At 41.7% G+C, this 7528-nt stretch overlaps 1 pseudogene; it reads left to right on the plus strand.

Annotated features, from left to right (window-relative positions):
- Positions 1-354: 354 nt before the first annotated feature.
- On the plus strand, positions 355-1274 carry LOC122126545 (annotated as a pseudogene).
- The last annotated feature ends 6254 nt before the right edge of the window (positions 1275-7528 follow it).

Consider the following 7528-nt stretch of genomic DNA (forward strand, 5'->3'; position numbering starts at 1 on the left):
CACACAGACACACACACACACACACACACACACACACACACACACACACCACACATACACAGACATCATAGCCTCTTCAACTATTGGTGTTGGGAAAACTGGACATCAATAGGCAGAAAACTGGAAGTGGATCTCTGCTTGCACTAACATCAACTCAAAATGGATTAACTACATTAAAATCAGCCAAACTACTATAAGACAGAAAAAGGGTGACATTAGAACTTATAGGTACTGAGGTGGAAGCTGGGCAGCTGCACCCCGAGCACCGGTAGTTGCGCTCCAGATCCTGCAATCTCACACTGCGTGCCTTGACCCAGTAACTGCTTATTCCAGTTGGCCCCTGCAATGGGCGCCATGCTTCCGGCGGCGCTTGGCGCTCAGGGCAGCTCTACTCACCACCCTGGCCCTGCTCCTCAGGCCACCGGTGACGAGGGTCCCATCTTGCAATGCGGGCACTGTGATGGGATCGCGCTGGCCCAGTGCGAGCCTCTGCCTGCAGTGCCTGCGTGTGCCGAGCTGGTGCGCGAGCCAGGCTGTTGCAGCTGCCTGACATGTGCTCTGCGGGAGGGTCAGCCGTGAGGTGTCTACACAGAACTCTGCAGCTAGGGGCTCAGCTGCCAGCTGCCACCAACCGAGCCACGCCCACTGCAGGCGCTGCTGGATGGCCGCGGGTTCTGCGCCAATGCCAGCGTCCTGGCCGGCTGAGCGACTACCTGCTGCTGCTGGCGCCCTCTGCCTCAGGAAATGCTAGTGAGTCAGAGGAGGACCTAGGCACGGGGAGCTTGGAGAGCCATGCCCCTCCCAGCACACATAGGGTGCCTGACTCCAAGTTCCATTCCATTCACGTGAAGCTGGACACCATCAAGAAAGGTCACGCAAAGGACAGCCAGCACTACAAAGTCGACTATGAGTCCCAGAGCACGGACACCCAGACCTTCTCCTCGGAGTCCAAACTGGAGATAGAATATGGTCCCTTCCTTAGAGAGATGCAAGACACCCTGAATCACCTGAAGTTCCCCAATGTGCTGAGTCCCAGGGGTGTGCACATCCCCAACTGCGACAAGAAAGGATTTTATAAGAAGAAGCAGTGTCGCCCCTCCAAAGGCAGAAAGCGGGGCTTCTGTTGGTGCATGGACAAGTATGGTCAGCCCCTCCCAGGCTTCGACAGCAAGGGCACGGACGACTTGCACTGCCTCGGCATGCATAGCCAGTAAACCCCACTGCATCAGTTAAATTGGAGCTCCAATACGCCTTACTTTACACAAAAGACTGCCACGGACAGAACAGTACCTGCCTACAGCCTCCACTTACATTACTTTTTGTGATGACCTGGTTTTTTGTGTGTTTTTTTAAAGAAAACCAAAGTTTAGACAGAGACTTTAGAAATGTCTATTGTTCCTTTAAATGGTAAACTTGAGCATCTTTCCACTTTTCAGTAGTCAGAAAAGAAAATTAATTTCTCTGTTGCTTTCTGTAAAAATAACTGATACTCCTGCCCAAAGCAGCGGACTTGATCCCCTTCTAGAAACCTCTCCACATCTGCCCATTGGAACAGCTGACCTTCTGCCTCCCTCACTTCAGTGGCTATTGTAGAAGACACCTCCTCGTTGCCCTCCGCACTGCTCAGGCTTCATGGAGAACAGGAAGGTCAGAAACTCAAATCACCTGGACATCTCTACCATACACGAGACCCCTGGGCCTCCTGATACTATCTTTGATTCCAAGCCATGGACCCCTGGACCACAAAGCTTCTTCATTATCTGCAAGTGACTTGATCTGCTTGGAAAATACTGGAGAGATTGAGGTGGAATATAACTGACCAAGAAAGTTCTATAAAACTGACCCAAAAAAGTTCTAGTACATTCTGGGAAACTTGTAAATGCAGATCTTCCTGACCTCCCTCCATTAGGCAGCTTTTCAAGGATGGAGCCCAGTGGAAGGCCCATGGTGGCCTTGGCTGTGGTCCAGCAGGGCATGGGGGAGGCTGGGGGTGTACCCCACACCTCACAGGCCTCACCAGTAATGGAGTAATCGCTCTGGAGACAACAACAACAACAACAAAATGTTTTCTAATTTAACTCCTAGTTTGGGGTTGAGGATAATAAACTGTTTAAAGGCAAAAGTTTATTTTCACCCCTCATCTTTATTCTTGACCTAACAAAACAATGGTGTTTAATGTTATCTAAACAGGAAAGATGAACAGCTTGTTGAGAGAGCCTCATAGGGCACTGGGAACATGTAGAGAATACCTTGTGTTTGTTGAACTTGGAGTCCAACTCATACTTTATAATTCACACATGTATGCAGAGAGAGAGAGATATGTTCTCAATGGTTAACATTGTATACAGCATAGCCCAACTATAATAGGATTCATACTAGATAATCCTAGATAGTGTTAATTACTAGAAGGTGTAACTATGGTTGTGATCAGGAGAGGACACTCAGTCCAGGCTGGGCTTTTCTCTCCCCAAGGCCAAACCCATGGCAGTGTTGGGTGTGTGGCGATTGTCCTGCCCTACACAGCAGAGAGCTCTCCTTAAGAACAAAAAGAGGTCTCAAGACAGTCTGCCTACCTATTACGAGCTTTCCTTTTTTCCTAAAATTTTTTTTGGGGGAAAGTATTTTTGAAAAATTTTGTCTTGTGATGTATTTATAAAAGTAAATAAAGTTTTACCATCAAAATAATAATTAAAAAAATACTTATAGGTACTGGCAGGAACTTGCTGAATAGAATCCCAGGGGCATAACAGATAGGAAAGAAACCCAACAAATGGGACTACATCAAAGGAAAAAACCTACACAGGCTAGAGACATAGCCACTAAACTAAAAAGACAGCCAACAAATTGGGAAAAGATATTTACCTGCAATACATCAGACAAAGGGCTAATTTTCAATGTATACATGGATCTCAAGAAACTACCCCTCCCAAAACTAATAAACGAATCACCAAATGGGCAGAGGAGCTAAGGAGAGACTTCTCATAAGAAGAGGTAAGAATGGCAAAGAAACATATCATGAAAGGTTCATCATCCCTGGCCATAAAGAAAATATAAATCAAAGTAATTCTGAGATACCATCTTATCCAAATATCTTGAATTAGACAACAAATGTTGGTGGGGAAGTGGAGAAATTAGAAAATGGCAAGGACATTTGCACAACCATGTTCCTTGCTGCTCAATTCACAGTGACACGAAATGTACACAACCCAGATGCCCCACAATAAATGAATGGAACCAATAATTATGCCATCTATATACAATGAAATTTTACAGAGCCATTAGAAAGGATAAAATAATGTCATTTGCAGGGAAATGGATGACACTAGAATAAATCATGTTAAGAAAGTTTAGCCAACATCAAATTGACAAATGGTACCTGTTCCCCTGATATATGGAAGAGAGGTTTAAAACACCATGGGATATGATATACTGAACAGGATTCTAGACATCATTTACAGTAAGAACAGAAGAGGAAGCATTTGGCGAAAATCACAAAGTTATAATACCCAAGCACCTTTTCTACATAATACTATATATATATATATATATATATATATATATATATATATGTATTATATATTATATATATATTGAATTGCAATGATAAGGAAACAAAGGAACTTTTCTTAATTTGTCTTTTCATTTTCTAATGAGTCTGTATTCTTCACCTAATATACAGGGAAAATGGGGGAAGGGCACAGAATTAGTGGGAAGTGGGTGAAAAAATGCAGCAGCAGAGCCCTCTGGCTCTACTGGACATTGATGAAAGTGAACCATGCAAGTCGAGGGTCAAGATGGGAGGGAGGGTATGGAAGAGAATGTGGGAACAGATGAGATTATGTAAAAGGAAGGAAATGTACTAGTTACCTGACATACAGAAAGGTAACCCTGCTCTATATAGCCGCTAAAACATTTTTTTTTGAAGAAAAGTGTTCCCAAATGAGAACATATGAGAATAAGAAAATACAGAGCAGATAATTCTTTTTTATGTCCTTGGTACCTGATAGTTTCAATCAATAGCTATTGTCCTACCAACTGAGTCATACCTCTAAACCCAAAAGTCCTTACAATATTCAAATTTTTCATTGATTTCTTCATATTTTCTATTTTCTTTTTCATATGTGTGTGTGTGTGTGTGTGTGTGTGTGTGTGTGTGTGTGTGTGTGTAAGAAATGGAGTGTGATCACAGGATCTAGGTGCTATCCCTGAGCTTCTTTTTTGCTCAAGAGTACACTCTACCACTTGAGACAAAGCTTCACTTCTGGATTTTCTTGAACAGTTTATGGGAGATAAAAGATTCACAGGGACGTTTTGGCACCACTAGATTCAAATCATCATCTTCAGGTCTCAGCCGCTGGAGTAGGTAGTATTATAGGCATGAGTCAAGGCTTCTGGCTTATGAATTGTTGTCCCTTTTTTAAAAAGATGGTGCCAGTGGCTCATGCCTGTAATCGTAGCACCACAGGAAGCTGAGATCTGATAATTGAGGTTTAAAGACAACCTGGGTAAGAAAGTCTGTGAGACTATTATCTCATAAACTGGTTAGCAAGAAACCAGAAGGGGCACTGGCTCAAACTGGTAGAGTGATAGCCTTGAGCACAAAAAATCAAGGACTGCCCCCAGGCCCTGAGTTCAAGCCCCACATATAAAAATATGTAAAAAAAATTGCAATCACTTGTAATCTCAACATCTTCAATTGGTGGTGTATTTAAAGTTAATTTGCATCTCACTTCGTATGTATTTGAGGGGGAACTAAACATAATATTTTTTTTTTAAAAATGAGCAGCTGGGTTCAGGTGGCTCATGCCTGTAATCCTACCTTTTCAGGAGGCTGAGAAATGAATATGGTGGTTTAAAGACAACCTGGGCAGAAAAGTTCCCATGAGACTGCTATTTCCAATTAACCACTAAGTGGTTTAAACTTGTATGGTAGAGTACTAGCATTGAGCAAAGGAGTTCTGGGACAATATCCATGCCCTGTGTTCAAGTCCCATGTCTGAAGGACAAATAGAAATCAGGTCTGGGAAGTTGGCTCAGTGCTAGAGTGTTTGCCTTGCATGTGGAACCTTTGGGTTCAATTCCTCTGTACCACATAAGCAGAAAAAGCCAGAAGTGGCACTGTTGCTCAAGTGGTAGAGTGCAAGCCTTGAGGTGAAGAGATACGGGACAGTGTCCAGGCCAGAGTTTAAGATCCATGATGGATAAAAAGCAAACAAACAAAAATAATTCAAACATTTAAATGATGTGCACAATAGACTATACACTAAAGATGAAAGATTAAATTAATGAATTAATAATTAAAGTGACCAACATTGTTTTGATTTTGTAAGTGGTGAATATAGCAGAAAAAGTGATAAGAAATAATGATTCATTTCTAAACACTCATATTGTTTTAAACTCATTTACTACTTTTAAACTAAAGGAGCACATAAGTATCATTTTACAAAAAAAAACAAAAGTTGTACATGTATTTCAGCCTGAATTCAACATTTTATAATTTTCCTTTTAGTAAATAATCAGTATCTTTTCATATAAAATACCTGTAATCCCTTTATTTAATACTTATCATTCTAGTATTTGATTATATCATAATTCCTCCCTTACTTCTTTTCTTCACATCCTTTCCTCCTTTCTATACTAGCAATTAAATTAAGGGCTTCATGCACTTAAGGTAGGTCCTCTAAAAGGTGAGCCACATGCCTGCTCTTTTTGCTTTAGTGACTTTTTTTTTTTTTGGTCATGTGGCTTGAACTCTGGGCCTGGAGACTGTCCTTGCACTCTTCAGCTCAAGGCAAGTGCTCTACTGTTTGAGCCACAGTGCCACTTCTGATTTTCTGGTGGTTTAATGGAAATAATAGTCTCACAGATTTTCCTGCCTAGACTGGATTTGAACTGTGATCTTCAGATCTCACGTCCTGAGCAGCTAAGATTACAGGCATGAGCCCCCGGCACCCAGCTCTGCTTTATACTTATTTTTTGGGGGGAGGGGCTGAACTCTGGGCCTGGCCACTGTCCCTCAGCTCTTCAGCTCAAGGCTAGCACTCTACCACTTGAGCCACAGTTCCACTTCCGGCTTTTTTTTATTCTGCTTATGTGGTGCTGAGGAATGGAACACAGGGCCTCATGCATGCAAGGCAAGCGCTCTACCACTGAGCCACCTTCCCAGCCCTGCTTTATCCATTTCTATGGCAGGGTTTTCTGTTTATGACCAGGCCAGCATGGTCTACAATCCTTTTTTCTACCTTTTCTGAGTAGATGAAATATAAAGCACAATGCATTGTGTTCAGATATTGATTGAGATCCAATATTGTGAATGTTTCCCTGGGCTAGCCTCAAATCATAATCCTCTCTGTATCAGTCAAGACCTAATAGCTGGCATTACAACTATGAGCTACAATGTGTGGCTCAAATTTCTGACAACTAGAACATATGAACAAAGTTTTAATAATTTTAAATGTTGAATTTGAGGAAAATGAGTGCTTTTATTTGCCTAGTTTCAAATTTCACCAAAAAACACAAATATTAACTTTTGATTTCCTATATTAAATAAGCAGATAAACTTTAAAAAGCAATTAACTATTTAAATAGCTAGGACTGGAAAGGTGGCTCATTGGTAGAGCGCTTGCCTTGCATGCCTGAGGCCCTGGGTTCAATTCCTCAGCACCACATAAGCAAAAAGAAAAAAGCCAGAAGTGGCACTGTGGCTCAAGTGGCAGAGGGCTAGCCTTGAGCTGAAGGACTGAGGGACAGCGCCCACGCCCAGAGTTCAGGCCTTACTATTGGACACCCCCCCCCCCAAAAAAAAAAGCTAAATAGTAATCATCCTTACCACTGTAACTTTGGACTTAACACCTTGTCAAACATTGTTTACATCATAGTTGGTTTTTATGGGCAGTATATTCCATAAACGGATCATGCCACCCCCAATGTCGATGGTCAAACAGCCTATATGCACAGGTGTGAAAGCAAGGCTGTAGGCCATCACACGATCCATGCTCTTATATCTGACTTGCTTTGGAAACAGGATTATTCTTCTATTCTACTTTCTACAAAGTTCCATGATTAGCAAGCATGATTTAGAATGAGAATGGCCTCATACTCCATGTTCCACGTAGGAGTCTTGCTTTCTGTATATCACTCCCATAAATCTACATACTGGACTTGGCTTTATTGTTTCAATGTTGTCTTATTTGTAGTCTTCTATATTGTATTGAACCCTTATACTTAAACTCAGAACTTCTTTCTTCTATTATTGCTATTGTTTCCCTTACTGTTAGCACATGTAAACTTGGGAAATAATGAACAGCACGTACACTCACAAAACGAATGTTCTGAGAACCTTCTTCCCATTTAAAATTTGCCTTAATTTACAGAGAACTTACAAAGTTTGAACTCAATGTACTCATGTATAATGTATTTATAAGCAATATAAATTTCATATTTTCTCTTTAATAAGTTGTCTCTGAAACACGTGTTACCTCAGGTCCAAAGGTGTCCTAGTGTTATTTCAGTGAAGCCAGAAAACATT

Source organism: Dipodomys spectabilis, unplaced genomic scaffold (assembly GCF_019054845.1).
Source record: "Dipodomys spectabilis isolate Male_0828 unplaced genomic scaffold, ASM1905484v1 ptg000284l, whole genome shotgun sequence".
Lineage (NCBI taxonomy): Eukaryota > Metazoa > Chordata > Mammalia > Rodentia > Heteromyidae > Dipodomys > Dipodomys spectabilis.